The 19,939-nt window shown below is 43.3% G+C and overlaps 1 protein-coding gene across 3 annotated transcripts in view; it reads right to left on the bottom strand.

The window, feature by feature from the left end:
• Positions 1-19,484, bottom strand: part of znf438 (zinc finger protein 438) — a 62,362-nt gene extending 42,878 nt beyond the window's left edge. For all 3 annotated transcript variants that reach the window (XM_079490210.1, XM_079490211.1, XM_079490212.1), the window contains exon 1: positions 19,359-19,484. The gene's annotated coding sequence lies outside the window, so the exon portion shown is untranslated. The remainder of the gene's footprint in view (positions 1-19,358) is intronic.
• Between the last annotated feature and the right edge of the window lie 455 nt (positions 19,485-19,939).

The raw sequence follows: 19,939 nt of genomic DNA, 5'->3' as shown, positions 1-19,939 counted from the left end.
CTGGCGGCGGTGGCTCAGGGGTAGAGTGGCTGAATGTTCACCGCAAGGTTGCCAGTTCGAACCCGGGCTCCCCCAGAGTTAGTGTTGAGGTGTTCTTGAGCAAGACACTGAACCCCTAATTGCTCCTGATGTGCTGGTTGGTGCCTTAGATAAAGGCGCTATATAAATGCACCATTTACCATTTACTGACTGTAATACTAAACCCAAACCGGTTATAGGCCAGAGAGCATACTGTGCTAATTCGCCTTGTCTTGTCTGTGTAGCTCTCCGACAGTCCCGTGGATGTCGACATATCTTTAACATGAGGTTAGTGGGGGCTCGGCCTTCCCCTTCCAGTCGTTTCTGAGCCTCAGAGCCTGGAAATGATTAGGCCTGGGAGGGCAATTAGACCGAGCATCACTGGACTAAATATAGCCCGGCTTGGCCCAGCTCTGCTCCTGGGTCACATCCACACCGCAGCCTCCGCGCAGGCCAGTGCGCTCAATCTGGATCAAGTTTGTTTTATGACTGATGTGAAAACTCCATTGGCTTAGACAAGATAACAACATAACAAGGCCGTCGATCAGGTGCCTCATGAGAGCGGGGTGGGGTTTTCTGCGTGGGAAAGAAGCGTGGGGCAACAAAGATGTATTCGCGAAACGTGGGAATGAGATGGACAGGAAACACAGACTAGGGTAAATAAAGACGAGCACGATTCAGTACATATTTCACAACAATTCTTTGTTTCGAGTATTAGTTCAAGTACTACTTTCGAACCCTTCTGAGATTGACTGATTCAAGTTCACCTCACATCTATTTCATTAGGTCACTGTAATAATTCAGCCCATTGTTTACTTGCACTTAAAATCAAGGCTTGACTCAACCCCCAGTCCCCACTCTCCCCCCAGTTTCACAAGAAAGGCAATTGCAAACCAAACATGGGTTGAGAAAATGCATGCTTTCCCATAGACCCCTTGCACTAAGGAATGCAATGGGAAAAAGTGAATGCCCCCGCTACAAACAACACACACACACACACACACACACACACACACAGTCACACACACACACACGCACCCCCCCCCACCCCCCCACCCCCCACCCACACACACCTCGGTCTCCCAGCTCATATGAGAATGAGAAAAGAAGGAAAAACTGAGATTTTATCCTTAAAAAACAGGAGGCTCGCCCACCAGTTCACCTGGGACGGCTCTTGGACGTTGCAAGCAAGCCAGAAGGTTATAGGAGCCTGGGAATGTTAAACATCAAGAAGGCAATCAGAACGTAGCAAGAGCCCTGGGAATAGGACAGGAAACATGGAGAGTAACCCCTTCCTGCCTGAGAGGAAAGAGGAGAGGAAGCGATTTGGGGTGATGTGACTTATTTCTACAGCGGTGCAAAAGGCAGGCGTTTATAGGTAAACTATAGACTAGAGCAGAAAGGAAAATATTCACTTGGGTGGATAATATATGTACAGTGTGCGTGTGCATGCACGCACAATATAATATATGTACAGTGTGCGTGTGCACGCACGCACGTGTATTAGACAGTAGGCTATACTGAACAGACCTTTACCTACATCAGAGTTTGCAGCAAATGCCTGCAACATGACAATTAAGCCATGCCACTCAAATGGAAAGTTATCCTATATAAGGTAGGCAAAGAGAGAGAGATGACACTGCTGTATGGCACTACCAGTAAGACGCCCGAGGGTGAGAAGCGTGCACGCATCCGCCTGGGTGACAGCAGACTGCTGGGCGAGCTCTGGCGCTTTGGAATGGGGGGGGGGGGGGGGGTCAGATCAACATGGAATGAATTCTGTACTGGCCATATATGAGTTGCCTGTTGAGAACTCTAGTTTTCGCCGGCTGCCGGGCACGGCTGCACTAATAACTTTGGGGCAGGTATCAGTCCAAAGGGAGACATCGAAGAGGAAGGATTTATGGGAAAGGATCAACATAATGGAATGTCAGAACAGGTCAGCTCCATATATGGAGATCTAAGGGTTTGAAGTTTGAGTTTGAGTTTGAGTTGCTGGCCAATATCGGGGATCTACATATAATTATGGGCTTAATATTCATCATCCCTGATGATGTTACGTGATGTCACGAGGCATGACCACATACAGTATGGTCATGCCTGGGGTGACCAAACAACACACGGACAGGAATTGCACGTTTTAATAGTAAATGCGAGCTGCGGTCGCAATAATTACAGTGACAGACATTTTTAATACGTTTTTGGCGAAATGATGCATACCGTGTGAATCACATGAAAGCAACCTCCTTTTTCAGTATGTGGGGATTGAGGAGGAATACGATTAAGGAATAGGGAAATGAAAAGGTGGCCTGTAATTCATCATGAACTACGGTATGACTTCCCATCTCCGTCTTCACCCAGCATGCTTTTCTGCAAGTACGGCCTCGGAAACGTGGAGAGAAAATGTTCTGGCGCTGCGCTGAGCTCGACACAAATTGCACACGACAGCTCAGGAAACAGAGGTTTGCTTTGTACACTGGGCAGCGAACACTTATCACCAGTAAGTCCCCAATACTGCGAGGACCCTATTCCTCCTACCGCCGTCACGTGACGAGGCTGAGCACAAGGGTTAATTTCGCACGCACGCACGAACACACGCACGCACGAACACACGCACAGTCGCACACACACACACACACACAGTTAGTTAAAACCATGACGAATGCTCTTTCAGCTTGATGATTTCAACAGAGACTGCAACACAAAGACAAATGAACTGGCAGATGGAGTGTCTATTCTGAGGACTCCCAACCACTGACCAAGATGTTTACATGACCCATGAGAGAGAGCAAATGTACAACCCGGCCAAGTAAGACGAAATAACCGACTACAAGAGGTAGTAGTTCAGGAAAGGGACGGACCACTGACAAAGTCAACATCACGGACACGAACAGCGAAAACCCCAACCACCAGCCGGACTCAGACAGCGGGATTGGACCAGGTGCACAATTCTCTCTATATTGTCTATATACCCACAATATGAAATTCCCTGATGAGAACTAGTGTTATGTTATGCCTGTAAGACTGAGCCGGCAGCACAGGAGTAGAAACAGAAAAACACATCCATCAAGAGGAGAGGTTATTTTGGCAGTGCGTAGTGGTGATAAAACTACGGACACGCTCAATGGACTGTTTATAAAATATTTGTTAATCTATCATTCGCCACATGAGGAATGAGATAACAATATGGTTCGGCTTACGGTTGAATCGAATCGCATGTCCTTGGGGTGACATTATTTATTGAAATAAACTTGCCCAAGCTGAAATATGTATAGCGAATGCATTATGAACAGTCTCTTGTGATGGAGCAGTGAAGGGCCTTCACTGGCTGTAACATTGTCATGCTCTTTTCAACAGATGTCCCTTGTGTGACACGCGGCCAGGATAATGGGAAGGAAAGGCTTTGAACGATTTAATTCACCCTCCTCCTTTCATGAAAGGAAGGGATTTTGCTTTTGAAGTCTGATTGGAATATATAGACAATTTAGAATCCGTCTCCGAGTCGAGATTCCCATCTTAATTACTTTGTTAATTAGCTGTTATTCGGCAGGGAGGCGGCTCGTCCTACCCCGAGTCCCTTTCCGCGTTGCTGAGGAGGCCCTAAGAAGCTTTCACATACTCCCCCTCCCTCTTTAAAGGAAAAACACCAAGCCTGCACAGGCTGCACTTGTGACACTGATTTGCAAGTCTGCCTTTGCTGAAGGTGGGCTTTTTTTCCTCAAATGTCAGCAAACTGTACAGAGCCATAGCTCTCTAATTCCACTACCTAGGGAAAGTAGACCTGATCAGCCTTACTGCCCCTCCACCCCCCAACACAGACACATACACACACACACACACACACACACAGATGCACGCACGCACGCACGCAGACTTACATTACAGGGACACATTCCACAGATTTATGTTTATCGTTTTCCGATGAAAGTGGGACAGGCCCGTAGGAGAGGCAACATCCTGCGTGCCGCTCTCTCCGAACATGTGATAAATATGGCTGGCCCAGCTTGCGCCGCTTCAACTTGGCGGATCGATGGAGCATTTAGCTAATCAAAGAAGAAAGTAACTGAAGAATAAAACGGATTGTCATGCGCCGACGACACGCATGGGAGCGGCAGACGCTCTGAGCGGATGCTAAGTTCATCCGTCAGTGAACAAACATCCGAGAACGCTTGCAGTCTCCGTTAGTTCACTGACAAAAACCTTAATACAGCGTGAATCATACAAGATAGATGCTCTATCTTCCTGCTAATGGGGCCTACCGAGACCACTGTGTCACAGGCATCATCAGTTAAGAGACATAAATCATAAATCAATAAATAAAATAAAAGGCATCAATCTGAACTCGTATATACTGCCATATGTGATGTGCAATGCATGCAAGGAATGTGACCCGCTACTTATAAGGTAAACGAGAACAGTTCACGTAGGACTAACAATAACATACACATGGACATAATAATTGCAACAACATTACAAAACATACATTAGGGACAACAGACTCTAGAGTCTAGAGACGATTGCACAGTACTGACATTGAGGTAAGACAAGTGTTGGCCTAGTTATGTACATTTGTGCAACAAGGTGCCGGACGTGTGCACCCAAGTGGATGCATGTATTTAGATAGATTCAGCTCATAAAGCAGCAGGTAGCACATGACATGGCCAAATAAGCTTTAATAGTAATACTGCGTACAGGAATGTGCTGGACTTGGAACGACATGAGGTGTGTGTGTGTGTGTGTGTGTGTGTGTGCGGGGGGGTATTTCGCTTGAGAGAACAGCAAAACAGACGAAAGGAGGTAGGGTCCGGCCGAAGCGCAGCTGTTTGCCATTACAACACTCCACTCACTCCCCCGGCAGGAAATGAGCAATCATTTAGTACTGACAGGTACATGCTGAACCTCGCTATCGCTAGCTCTGAAAACCTACCAAATAATGGATTACAGCAGCCAGGACAGCTTCAAACCTAAGCCTCGCAAGTATCTATGCCAAGGTTAGTCGTCAGAGTCGGAATCATACCTACCCAAAGTGTGAGGGTATACTTTCCTCGGATCAAAGATGAATTAATGGTGCTGTGGTGTGGATGCACGCATGCGCACGCACGCGCACGCACGTGCGGGCGCGCACGCACGCACACACACACACACTCTACCAACTGACCTTGTATAGTGAGTGTTTGTTTAACGCCAAGCTCTGAGACAAGGGAAAACCAATTCATAACGATAAAAGACAAAATCCTCCTCAAACATCTGAGGTGCTTTTCTGGTTGTGAAAAGCAGTTACTCAGACGTCTCTGGTGGGCTGTTCTGGGCTTAGCGTGTCAAACTCTTAACTGGGATGTTGCTGCAGACTGGCCTTAAGGCGCTGCCAGGTCACCCTTCCTCTGGGTTGAAGGAAGACATGAGCAAGAAGACAGGAAGAGACAGCAACACAGGAGGCTAAGTACCACATGTGACCGAGTGCAGGAACTAGTAGGATCATCGAAATATAGATCATTTAAGCGGAGGGTCCCCTCACAACTACAAAATGAGGTGTGTTTGTGATTGATCAAAAAGGTCTTGGAAGTTCAGTTTATTGAATTGTGTTTCTGAAACCTCACATTCTGAGAAGTAAGGGTTTTCACACTTTATCTTCTCAAAATATACTTTGCATCGTTTTCAATAATCTCAAAATCCTAATCTCAATCCAGACATCTATCGCAGATTAAATGGTGCATTTTATATAATGGTGCATTTTATATAGCGCCTTTATCCAAGGCACTTTACAGAGATTGTGCATTACATTCACATGCACATTCATATACCGATGGCAGAGGAAACCATGCAAGGCACCAACCCGCTCATCGGGAGCAATTAGGGGTTCAGCGGCTTGCGCAAAGGACACTAACTCTGGGGGAGCCCCGGATCGAACTGGGAACCTTCCGGTTGCCAAGCGGCCACTCTAGCCCTGCCATTTCCACCCCATCGCATTTTGAATACCTGAGCACAAGGTATTCAAGCTATTAAAGGCATCCCACCTGCCATGTTTGCTCGTGGGAATCTGCCAAGCCAGGAGGGAGGTCGTTCTCTGTCGCTGCACTGGCGACTTGACTCCTACTTTGAGTGAAGTGGAAAAATAATTATCTGGGAATGAATAGACCCAGGTCAACTCTCCAGACACCATGGCCATCCCAGAGCTCACTCTTTCATCAATCATGTACACAGAAAACGGTTACCATAAGTCTGAACTATGATGGAAAAAACAAAGGCCCTCAAGGGTATTGTGTAGTCACCTTTTTGTTTTCACAGCACTGTACACAAAACATGAGCAATAGCACAGTCACCCTGGCCCTGACAGATGAGACCCTCTTGTCCACACCACATGGTTCTGTAGTCTTTTTCTTTCAGCAATGTATCTTGTCGACTGGCACTGACATCGGCAAATAAAATGACATTTATCAACTACACTAGCCGATGTTTTTAGACCTTGTGACCGAAGGTCGCAGTTGTTGCGACCAAAGGTCGCAGTTAACTATGGAATTGTGCGCATTGACAATAAAGGGAAAATGTATGTCATAATGTGTCATTTACGTCATATTGTCTCTTTATTGTTAATGGCGTTTAATGTTTGTGTTGGCACCGTTTGTTTTATATCACCATTACATCACCTAAACAACATGAGTTAGACTTTAATATATTAGCACCCCTCACTTCACACGGGTGTGATTTTTGTCACCTAACCCACAAACCTCGTCACTCTGTCACGACACTCGCAAATCCCGACACTCACACCAGGCAAGCCCCCGGGTCATCGTGAGATTCGTGACATCAGCCCCCTGGTCAACCCAGGCAAGCCCCCAGGTGCCCAGGTCATCATGATGATTTCATAATTAACTGCAACCTTTGCGGCAACCACAGTGGTTATCATGAGACTGTCACAATTATGATCATATATTGGCATTCCCAAATATGGGCATAATATTGATCAGTCAGGGATCTCCATATATGGGCATAACAGGGATTGTATATGCCCATATATGGATGGCAAGGAAAGGCAATTTTATTTATATAGCCCCTTTCATACACAAGGCAATTAAAAGTGCTTTACATAATAAAAACAAATACAAATGCAACAGTGCACTTTAAAATGAATACAGATTATAATAGATACAATTCAAATAATATAAAAGGAGCATATCAATTACAACAAATACTCCCACAAATACTCCCAACAAAAAACACAGCTAATTTAAAGCCCAGGCAAGACCTAGCTGTTATTAGACATCATTGGGATAGACAATGTTAAATAAATACGCTTTTAAATTGGACTTAAAAACAGCTATGGTTGGGGATTCCCTAATGTAACCTTATTCCAGATGTGTGGTGCATAATAGTGAAATGCTGCTTCACCATGTTTTGTTCCAACTAACTATTAGTAGGCCAGCCCTACTAATAGTTCGGGTGAATGCCCATATACCTGTATGGAACCTTTTCTTTTCTTTTTTTAAATTCACGTTTTCGGGCGTAAAATGTGTGCCAGGCGGGGCCTCAGGCCACCCCATTTAGGTACCAGGTAGAGCCAGACCTTAATTTCCGGCCCTGTTGAGATCTCTATCCTCTGGTTGGATTTCCATTACTATGGTCTCCAATTGATCATTATTGTTGTATGTCTCCAGCTTGACTTTATATATGAAGACATGCCTGGTAGAGATTACTTTTTGAAAGACATTTTCGAATGCAGTGACAGTCCCATTAGTGTCTCTGAGTTCTGCCAGTGACTGTACATTATTTGTGACCAAGCAGGACCTCAGCGGTTTCCTGGAAACATGTCACCCATAGTTTGTCCGTAGAGACTTCTATTTTAATCTTCAGTGGAAGTCTGTATTTAAAGAAGTATTTGGAACAGAAGTATTTTCTACTCTCCAGTTCTTCAACTTTCTTGTTACAGTCTGCACTGGGACACGCCTTGTATATGCAGTTGTACATTCGAATGTTGACAAGCTTTGCGACAATATGACATTCCATATGTTGATTGTTCCCCATCCATCCTCTCTTCTCTTCGATGTCTCCCTTTTGACTGATACCTGTCCATTTAAAACTCTAGACGAGCCTGCCCCAAAGTTATTTCTGCAGCCACGCCTGGCAGCCGGCGAAAACTAGAGTTCTTCAACAGGCCCGAAAATTAAGGTCCGGCCCTACCTGGGCCCTCATCATGTGTCCACACGTCTTTATAATTACACACGTAGAAGGCCCAGGACGTGTGGACATGATATAAAACACTATCGCTAAAATCTTTTTTTAACAGCGGCCGTTGCTAAGCAACGCCTTGCTCGTCCGTCCCGGAGCCGTTTTGCGGCGCACACAGCCATTCACTTCCTGATTTACGGCCGACAATCTTCCTTATTTACTCTGAATAACGCAAGGTAGTAATGGAAGATTTCACCCCCCAGTTTTGGGGGGAAATGGATTCACTCTAGCTCCTTTATTCTGAAAAAGTCCCTGGCAAAAAAGTGTTAATATATGGGGTTGTGGTATAAAAGAAAGAACCCCTGTGTGTGCCAGGGACCACTTTTACAAATGGCTCTGTGACCAGACCTAAACTGGCCACTTGACACACCAATGGGCTGATCAATGAATGGGCCGGTGCACCTCTTAGGATCATTACGCTAATTTTCAGCGAACGGGATGTTCTTCAGTAAAACTGGTGGTATTAGGGCTTGTTTGTTCGACGGAGCGGGGGTAGTAGAGTATCTGCTATCTGCGTGCCGGTTGTGGTGGGCCGTATTTTTTATGTAGTCCAGCCCTGTCGTGACTATACTCTGCACTACTTGAGTCAAAAGAGTGACATAGACCCAATAAAGCATGAAGTATTGGCCAAGAGATCGATACGTTCCTTGGCATGTAAATCTTATTAAACAAAACATCTGCATTTCAAACTTAGCAAATCTTGAGTATGTTATCTTGCCGTCATCTCCACACTATTTGTGTATCTGCTGTGAGCACTGTCCAAGGAACAGTGATTCATTTAAATTAGAAGAAAAGAAAAAGAAATGTCAGCAGATGTATTGGCATAATCTACACAGGAAAGCACTCCTCATTCCAGGCATAAGATGTAAAGAAAATATGCAGACCAGGCATGTTAGTAAATATTTGTCAATCCAACATCAAAATTAGCATCAGTTCCGTTTCCAACATTGAATACTGGACAGACTCTGCTTCTCTGAGTCACAGTGACGTAGGGTTTAATCAGATGGATATGATGCTCTTGGGGGTAAGATATGGGACATAGAAAAGATTTGGAGCAGGCTTTCTTTTCAGGGAAAAAAAAAGCTCTATCTAGCCTTAATATTGTCCTAAATTCTCCAAACGTAATCAGCGTCGCCATGAAATAAATCTAATGAAACATTAGAGTGGCAAATGGAACAGTGCCAAAGGGTGAATAAACAAGCAGTTTTAGTCTGTTTTGTCTGTCTGTGACAGGCCTAAAGACCCTCAGGCTCGTGAAACGCTTCTTCCTCGACAAACGACTCCGCTTCCCCGGCCCCAGATGTCTCATTACTGTAAAACAACTGGAGAGATGAGTGGCGTACAGTACGAGCTACTGGCCCACACGGCTGCTTCCCTTTCAATTACAAAAGATCAGACCGGGCCTGTTTACTAAACGACTGTGCCGCGATATCGTACTGCATAACACAACGTATAGGATGACCATTATGTCATGGATAAATAAATAACAAGAGAGCTGAAAAAAGCATGGCGATAAGCAGAAAAGGGGTTGTTACTTAATGGGAGCAGATGAAAAGGCTTTATAGGAGTTTATAGGAGGAGGCAGAGATGCAACCGCCATAAAACTTTACACACTATGAGAAAAGACACACACACACAGCACTCTATCGCTCTCCATCTCGTTAGCATCCATACTGTATATTAGACCTACAGGATCCCACCATTCTTCAGCAGATTTAAGAGTTTCACTCAGCCTCCATTAATCAAGCGATAAAGCCCTGCCGGTGAAATTCCTGCTGCGTCAAGCTTTGGCCTGGCCCACTAGACCACTACACACACTGTCCCAGGACACGCACAAGTGTACAGTACAGCGGGGGAAGCCATCCTTAACAGGGTGGCTGCCTGGGCCCTCTTCTGCTGCCTGCATCACTCACTTTTATGGGAATAGGGTGGCGCTGAGGTTTAACAAGACGTTTTACTCGTCAGGGGAGCCGACATTACATAACCATAAAACGATGAGGTCCACAAATCACCAGCTGATTTGTGACGCATGCAAGGGGCCGCCCGGGCCCATGGTGCGGTCCACGGCCAATGTGCCAACAAACTCAGCCTTGCCGAGCCATTATTTCTGGGTGACTTGCCTATCAACCCGGACATGATGTACACAAACACACACAAAACAAAACAATGTTCTAACGTCAAGCTGTGTAACTCCATGAGAGATTAAAGATGCGTTTGGTTTTCCACTTCCACTTGTAGGCTGGAGATGGATAGGCCTATACTAGGACAGGTCTGCCTCCAGCTCAGTTCATTTAACTCTGAGTGGAGTTACGGGTCCATTTGTACACTCTCTCGAGTTAATCAACACTCTGGAGTTTGCGACGCATCCCACTACGGAGCGGGCATGAGGAGCACAGCTGCAAGGCTCCAGCTTGGCCAGGTTGCCCACTGTTCACGGGACTGCGTTATGTTCTGGGAGGCTGTGCCATGGCTGGAGCGCTCCTCCACAAACCAGGGGCGTCTGTGGTTCAACTGCACCAGTCCACACAGGCCAGGGGAGGCACTGCAGCAGGCAGGCCAGTCAGGCTCCACTATGCCTGACACAGAGCACCCTCGCAGGGGGAACGAGTTGAGTAATGGCAGGGTAACCTAATCCAGGGTTGGGAGTTTGTGAGAGCAACCCTGACGCCTAAATCATAGCTGTGGGATGAGGAAAGATTCAGCCAGGGAGACACTTGCACGCAAAACGTGCTCGTCAGGGAGAAGTACACAGACTGATGGGAGGGAGCGCAAGGAGACCGTGAGTGGGTGAAGGGAGAGGCATCAGCACACAAAGGTGGGGTTGGGTAGGAGGGAGGTGTGTGTGTGTGTGTGTGTGTGTGTGTGTGTGTGTGTGTGTGTGTTCACAAAAGGGCCAAATGACAGAGGGTGAAAGTGAGTGTCTCTCTGCTGTCTCTCTCTCTCATGCATGCACGTGCCGCACCCACTGCTGTGGTGGGAGGCACCGCAGAGGAATGACAAGGCGTGGGCTTGGGGTTCAAATTCACAACATCAGCTTGTCTCAGGCTGGCAGCAGCAGAAACAAGCACATGGCAAGCTCCATTTTTCCAAATATTTAGAGATAATGCGAGGTCATTCATGGCTTAATCACTTAAATCCTATACATGCTTTGTTGTATAAGTAATGGAAATAGCTGATCGTAGTTCAGAGTACAGCGACTACAGCCAGACCATCGTCTATCCTGATTTTGGAGATCCCTAAACCACCAATTACCAATGCAGTGTCCAATCTTTCACAAAAACTTTATTAAAGTTTCTATTTGAGAATGTTTGTATTTGAGAATTAACTAGATTTATTATTATTTAAGCACTTAATCCCTATTTAAACACATCGACTCACTGGCCTTGGAACGTCTCGGGATCCCCCAGGATGAAGTCACTAATGTTGCTCTGGAGAGGGAAGTCTGGAACACTCTGGTGGAGCAGTTGCCCCCACGACCCGACTACGGATAAGCGGTTCAAGATGGATGGATGGATTATAATCCCTATTGGCTAATTTGTCTCAAAGCAAGGCTTGAGCATCCATGTAGATCTTCTGACTGAAATGTTCACATATGACATATGATGTCCAAAACAGGGCTGCACGCCATTTGACAGTGGTTACAAATAACGATAACGATGTCAAAAAGTAAAATAATGACCGATGCATATTGGCCAGACAGATAAATCTGCCGAGCTCTAATCGCAAACACACTGTGCCTGTGAGCTTGTGGTTCAGCTGTTTTCAAATAATCTTTTTGGACTGTCTATCCTCTTTTGAGACAATCTTAGTCTTACATAGGCTATCTCTGTGTTTTTATTTTCTGTCTTGTTTCTTTGTTTTGTATATGGACCCATTGTGTCTGAAATAAGGTTTATCTTCATGTATAAATTATGATATGTCCAAAATAGGGAAGCTAGGGTTCATGTGGTTAACTCAAGTCGAGTTAATTCTTCTCCGGTCATGTTAATTATTCATTCGGCCTATAGTATATAGTATTTTTTTTATTGGGTTTTTCTTGAGTGTATGCGGAAGCTGGAGAAATCAGAAAATGACCGGGGCCAATCGGGCCAATCAGTGACTGCGTTTCAACGGCTGTCCGTACAACAGTGAAAAGCAGCCTCTGATTGGTTCATGTGTATATGGTGACGTAACATTCATGCTGCAGGACTTTCAAAACAACAATGGCTGCCCTCAACGCAACAAGTTTAAAAGTTTACACAGAAACGATAAGAACAGCAGTTATTTCAGATATAGACTCTGACATATATCCGACATATCTCGCTCACGTATAAAGTAGAAACTATTAAACAGACCTTGTTGTTTTTAGCGTGGTTGCCGTGGTATGAGGAGCGGACCAGCGCACTGTGTGGTGACGTCAGCTTTTTGTTACGCTGATTGGCTAGATGGATCTGTCTGTCAAGGCAACTACTAACGCCCACTTTTCAAGCTGCCTATGGCCGAAGTCCAGACTCATATGCGGGGAAGAATCTTCAGTGAATCTCCGCTATGAGGCTGGCCAAGCCAGGCTAACACATAGCAGCATCCACGCCAGGCTTTGTGGACACGGTTACCATCCCGATCACCACACTACTTCTCCATAACAGAACACTACTTCCCGTTGAGCTATATTGGGCACCGTTACCAAGGCAGCCCGCCTTGACTTTTGAGAATAAAAATGGAATAGGAGAGATGTGTATAATTACAGCTTTGTTATGCAGTTCACTAGCCTGTTAGTAGGGCTGGGGTGATATGGACAAAATCAAATATCACAATATTTTTGACCAAATGCCTCGACATCGAGACAATACTTTGGGGGATGTCTCTTGGTGCTTTCACAAAATAGTTACACAATGATATTTAATTTAAAGCTACTATAGTATAATAACTATTAAAGTGGGTGGCAAATGATAGAACAGCTATGAGTATGTTCATAGGTTCTGTATTTGTAGCAGAGATTAAAATAGGGTGCATTTTGCATCCCAAAACGCAGTTTATAGTTAAGGGACGCAATAAAACAACGACCTCTGCATCCACAGGATGCACTACTGTACTAGTACTGTACTGTTTTTATTCTAGTTTATTTTGCTAGCTTTAGTTATAATAATCATTTCTTCTGTTTTCTACATGAATATAACCACATTATAACCATATAAAATGAAATGGGAGTTAAATGCAGCAATTTGTAAAAATGGCAAAATATGACTCCTAACGTGGTTGAAGTGGGACTCATAAAATGTCCCTGGGACTCATCTAAAAGACCATCCCTGCATCCTGGGACTCATTACATTGAAAACCTATTTACATCACTGTTGTAGTGCACCCCATCCAGTTATTACACTGGCCCGGTGTGCCGTCCGGAGAAAGAGAAAAACATGGGACAAGACAAAGAAGACTACACTGCTAGGACAACAAGAACTCAGTCACAACTCAGTCAACAACAGTGTCTTTTGTGTATCTGCTCACTGTATCTGTTCTCATCAACAGATTAAGACTTGAACTGTGGTACCAAAGGATGTTACTACACAGTGACACATTTGTACCGATTTGCTAGAAATTAAATATTGCCAAGAACTGTAATAATGTCTGTACCAGTCTATTATAATAATACCTTAGCTTCCACAGGACTACAGATTCCCTTAAAAGTTAGTCATTAGACGCTGTATGTAATTTGCATCACTTTTTCTTGGAAACAAGATGTCTAGCCAGACCAACAATTTAGCAGGGAAATGTTCAGCACTGCAGACTATTACACAACCACATCCCTTTCCATCCACAATATGGTCTGCATTCATTATTCAGACTTTAGATGCACTTTCCTTGTTCTTCTCCTTTCTACTCTCTTCTGCAGCACTAAATATCTTCTGATTCTACTGCAAGTCATCTGGAAGGCTTACTTTGTTCTAGAAATTACAAGGTCAAGTCAAAGTGTCAATCTTGACATTTTCATCAACTGAGTAAAAGTAAATAAATAACAATAATGTATACACTATATATTATTTAAAGTAACAACATAAAGTCAGTATATGGACCAATTCCTAATAAGATTGCCATTATTCCATCCCAAGACAAAATAACATGAGCACTATGCCACCTCATTCATCACTGAAGTGAGCCCAGATACTGGAGTGGTGAATTGCATTTTGATCTTGTTGTATAATGCTTGCATGGCCTATATTAGGTCTAAGTAGGCTACACCTTGGAGCAATATTTCACTTAGAGAATTTAATTGGTAGCCTACATAGTGCATATCATTATGCTCTGTCGCATCATTTCCACCATGCAAACCAGTTCATGCAAAAACCACACAGTTAACGATAACATTATAACTCCTGTAAGAATGTGAACTAGAGCTGGTCTGACCCATGCTCCTTATCAATATCAATAGCTTAGGCTAGTGTTTCCCGAACATAGGACCAGTTTTTATGGATGGAAGTACAGTAACTAGTATAGTGATTAATTCTGCATGTGTTTTTCCTCAGTCCCAGCCAAATTCCTCTTCTGGGTCTCGAGCTGAAAACGTCTAGGACCCCCTGGTTTAGGATATCATTTCCTAAAGCAAAATGCAAAAGAATGGGATTGGGAGTTTGGGACTGTCACTGGAGTAGAGCAACGTGTGCGGCGTCTACATATAAGAATGTGTGGCGTGTGTGACAGGGGATATGATCTTGACAGGGGGATATGATCTTGGGCCATGATTGAGCGGAAATGTTAAGCAAGCATCCAAGCTTCCTCTGCCCCCTTCCGCTCTCCTCATACAGCCACATGTGAAACCACATTGGAGCTGCTTGCTGGCCAATGTAAACTCCCCGAGTCTTACAAATGGCATGTGTTTACATTAAATGCCTGGTTTACGTCCCCAAGTTCTTCTTATTAAGCTTCCAATGTTAAATACACTCGTGAAACCAAACGCTGGGTTAATAATCAATGCACGTGATGTTTCTATGAGATTGATCAAAGTAACCGACACATTTTCAAGTGTGTGCGCCACAGAGCTCGTGCTCCATCAGAGACAAATCTAATCTTCTAAGTGGAGTCAAGATATTGACTCTGGGTCTGATGATGTGTTCACACTAGTGGCGAAAACGTATCAGGCGTATCAAAGATATTTTCAATGGAAGCTAGACAACATGAATCTACAAAGTGACAACATTCTTCATGACATTTTAACTCTGTAGTACTAGTGTTCAGGGTTAAATTAAAACTGGGATTTTACTGTGTGTACAGGAGAAACCATTCGTCAAAATGGGTATTCAATTGACATCATTTTTTGTGAACAATAATCAGGTTTGTGTAGTATTATGTAAATATTTCTAACGTGCCAATACAACTTGCCTTTAAATTATAAGTTATATTGGTCACTTTTGTTCCCCATAACTTAATGCTTCATCAACACAACAGTGTGTCACACAAAAGTATTCAAAAATAGCCAATGTTCATGTTCCCAAGGATTAATGAGAGCGTGTAGATCTTCTAATTTCGAAAGATTGTTACATAAATAGTAGTTAACAAGAGCTTGGGACTAAATAACTACATTTGATCCACTGGAACACAGATCTTCTTTTTATATTTCTGAAAAATAACCATTTTGAACTCACAGCGACTATATGCAAGTAAGTCAGAAAGAATGCAACACTAGCCAGCATCTGTTTGCTAATGAGCAAAAATGAATTATACTGACAAATCTACTTACCTTGATCAAATTAGTCTTAATTAAAATGAATGAACCTAAAACTCATAACCAGCTTTCAATTAAACTTTCATAAAACAAGCATGTTTCATAAAACAGTCTTTCACATCAGCATTTTTAGTACAGTCGAAAATCTTTATGGTATACCTTCCAGATATGCTGCGAGCCTACACAATGGCCAGTTGGAATTAACCCATTTTGGACTGTGGTCGAAAAAAAGGCTTCTAAATCCTAACATTTTTCTGAAAACCATGTTTCTATGTCAGTGGTACTCAACCTTTTTCACGTCAAGGACCCCCAGAATTATCTCTATTGGGCCACGGACCCCCATCTCAACATAATGTAGTTCCAGGGACCCCTCAGAAGCCAATATTTTAGTTAAAAATGTTCTGAAATATATATTCAAAGATTTGTGCCACATTTTCACGACTTTTCAAAAATAGCAGACCTACAAGCTCATAGCACGCCACTCGGTGGCGCGCTATGTGCTTGTAGAGGCAAAAAGTTCAGAGGAACAGCGCTTTTAGACTGCAAGCAAAATACTCACTGGAAGCTGAACTCTGGCTGCAAAATATTGATTAAGTGCCATTACAGCTGCATCAACAGCACTAGAACTCAGCAACTTAATAGACCTCCACACAAAGCGTTTAAGCCAACACTCTGCAGCACCACCACCAACCATCATAGAACATTATACATATATACATGGCATTATACAGTAGCTTATCCTCAAACTCTTTCATGTCACAACTTTTGTCCAATTATTAGTCAAACTAATGTATTCCTTTCTTTTTGCCCTTTACAACTTCTCAAAAGTGACAAAAACTGGGCTGCTCCAGATAGCAACAGCAATAAATTAAATTCCGGGGTCTGGGAAGGGGAAACCAAGCACACTCCGCAACCACAGAAAGACTTTCTCAGATTCTCTGAGATGGCTCAGGCTACAGGGGAATTTTCTTCCTCACTTTCCGACTGCACCTATCTGAACTTTAGACAATCACATTTATCCATTGCCAAGCCCTTACACAATAAGAATGATTATATTGGCCAAGTGCATTTGTGCTTAAAAGGAATTCAGGTTCTCGAGTTGAGCACAAGGACACATTAACATACAACAAAAGAATTTTAGAAAGCAGAAGGGAAGCATTTAAAAAAAATAAGAGGTGACAGCTCTTCAGGCTGTTACGCTGTTAGACAAGGCTCTCATGTATAATATTAAAGGCTGGATAATGGTCCCCGGGCTAAGTTCATTTCATATTTATCACATTGATCAGTCCAGTAGGAGCACTGATCAAAAGGCACTTTACAAATTATAATTTGACCATCCTTTTTTTAATCTACAAAGAAATACACCTCAAATCTTTTTTTTTTATATGCCAGGAAAAAAATAATTTTGCTAATAAAAGAATTCTAGGAAATATGTTTAAAAATTGGACATTTACTTGTGACCCCCCAAAAAGGGTCACGACCCAATGTTTGGGAAACACTGTTCAATTACTTTCTCATCATGGGTGAAGGAAACTGTTGTGATTGGTCAGAGCACACACATCTTTAAAAGCCAAGTTGCAGAACTGATCTCACACACCTTTCAACTATTGGTCAATATTGAAAAAAATCACACCCATGTGAACTGAGTGGTGCAACTCCCCTCTCCCTCTCCCCCTCTATCTCTCTCATTAGCAGGCAACAGTGCAGCACTATCTCTCTCTCTCTCTGTTTCTGGCACAACAGCGCCACTTTTGCCCCTACTGGTACTCTAAAAATAGTCACATAGGTACATAGGTTAAACAAGAGCAGAAAACCAGCAATTACAGATCTGCCCTTTAAGACAGACATTGCTGTTCCTTGGAGTGGGTGCACCACTCAAAAATGACTCATATACTGGTGCATACTGTCCTCTTCTGCAGATTCACAAAAGTAGTACTGCTCTCAATTGGTGAATGAAAATCAGTATTACAACAAATAGGGCTGAAGTACAAAACAATCAAAATTGCAGTAGTTCATAGTTCTTCTGAGGTGGCAATAAATTGAACTAGAAAGATGCAATCCTGCGGAATTGCGAGTGTGGTTGCCTATCTCTATAGGAATATTGTTCAATTAGAAGAGTTGAGTTGGGTATGTCACTGTCCAATCAGATTAAGGCAAAGCGCACAAATGCGTTGGGAAGAGTTCCAAATCGCTGGCCAATCGGAGGGGAGAAGAGAGAGTTATTGCACGATTTTAAGGTTTTTAAATGTAAGTGCTGGAGTGCAATAACAATAGTCTGCTTGCCTATAGGCAACCACACTAATAATTGTTCAATTTCTGAAAAATGTATTACCAAATTAAAAACTTTGAATGAATGAACAATAATAGTCTATAAAGTATTTGTAATTAGACCACAAGGATAAACACTTAGTAGCATCTTCCTGATTCTCTACCCTATACCAGCAACAGTCTGAACAGCATCTCAGTGACAACAGTAACATCATGAGCAGGGTTGCTGACTGAAGTCAGTGCAGTGTTAAGCACAAGTCAATATTTAGTATGAGGTAGGAGAATGTGGTCTCGCCAAAAGTGTAGTTGTTTATTTGGGCTGGCTGTAACAATTTCATGTCAAGGATCCTCAAATTCATCAGCTACAGATCCCCATCTGACAACATGTAGTGCCCGCTGTACCACTGTACTGTACCACAGCTGTACCACTGTCAGTAACCCCGATATACAAGACTTGAGTTCATACAACGTTTAAAAAATATTCAAAATATTTATATTTTTTGAAAATAGCAGAAGTGCAAGCTCACAATGCGTCACGTTGTGGTGGTGATGGGTTCGAGTGGTAACTGATTTTGGGCTTTTTCTTCTATCAACGCATAGCTACTATACCACAGATCATGTCCAAATCAAATTAAAATGCCATCTATTTTCAGAACAAAGTGAACAAAAGTGCTCAATGCATGAACTGTTTGTACTTTTTGCACGTATAATTAAAGCATCAAATATAACAATAGTAAATACTCTTATTACAGAATACACAAAGTACAGAATTAAAGTCACTTCACAGCGGGGAATCCTAGTGTGATGACGTATTTCAAGCAATGCATGAATATTGAATGCATAGCTGCAAGCAGGGGTGTTGCATTGATTCATAGCGCGATACACGCGTTGACACGCACTAATCTGCTGTTTATTACGCTTATTATGGTCCATACAACCAAAGTGCACGTAGTTTACGTTGGTTGTATGGACTATAATAAGCGCAGCGGTGTTCTTTTTGCGCTGAGTGGCGGTGCTCATACAGTAAATACAGGCCGAGCAGCCTACAGACAGTGATTAATACTGAGTGACAACAGTGCAAAGAGACCCATTTTGTCTTGTATTCTCATTATGGATAAATGCAGCATATCGACGAACTGTATGCGGTGCTCACCTGTACGCCCGGTAGCTTGGAGAGCTCGTCTTTAGGTCGCACACAGGCTCATTTCTTTGCAAATATCTTGCTAATCGGTCGATCTTCATAACTGTTTCTCTCCAGCCATGTTTTTGAGCCGGTACCACCAACTTGCGGCCGCAGGGGAGACACATGAGCCTACTTTTCATAGATCGCATTGCTCCTGGATGCCAGGATGCACGCGGGAGAACGTATTGAAAACAAACAATCCGACCTGGTGTTCATTTTATATTATAAATTATTGTTTCCAATTTACGGTCAAATAAACATTTCCAAGTGACCACTTTTCCATGAACCCCCATTCTGGCCAAAGTGGTACGGCTCGTGACGTAGCAGTTCATCTCCGCAAATGTAGCCAATGAGCGTGTGAGAAATGTAACTTTGTCATAAGGGATTGTATATCTTCTGTCACACTGTCACAGTCATCCATTACATTACATAGTACATGTATACAATGTAAAAAAGTATTACATATGAATGGATTGAAATAATAGTTCCATAGACCAGGATTTTCAGCTTGCCTGGCAGTGGAAGACACTTGACACAGTTTATTTTGTTAG

The sequence above is a fragment of the Electrona antarctica genome (genome assembly GCF_951216825.1).
Source record: "Electrona antarctica genome assembly, chromosome: 20".
NCBI classification, from domain to species: domain Eukaryota; kingdom Metazoa; phylum Chordata; class Actinopteri; order Myctophiformes; family Myctophidae; genus Electrona; species Electrona antarctica.
Note: the sequence above shows the minus strand (reverse complement) of the source record. Positions and strands in the feature narration are given on the sequence as shown.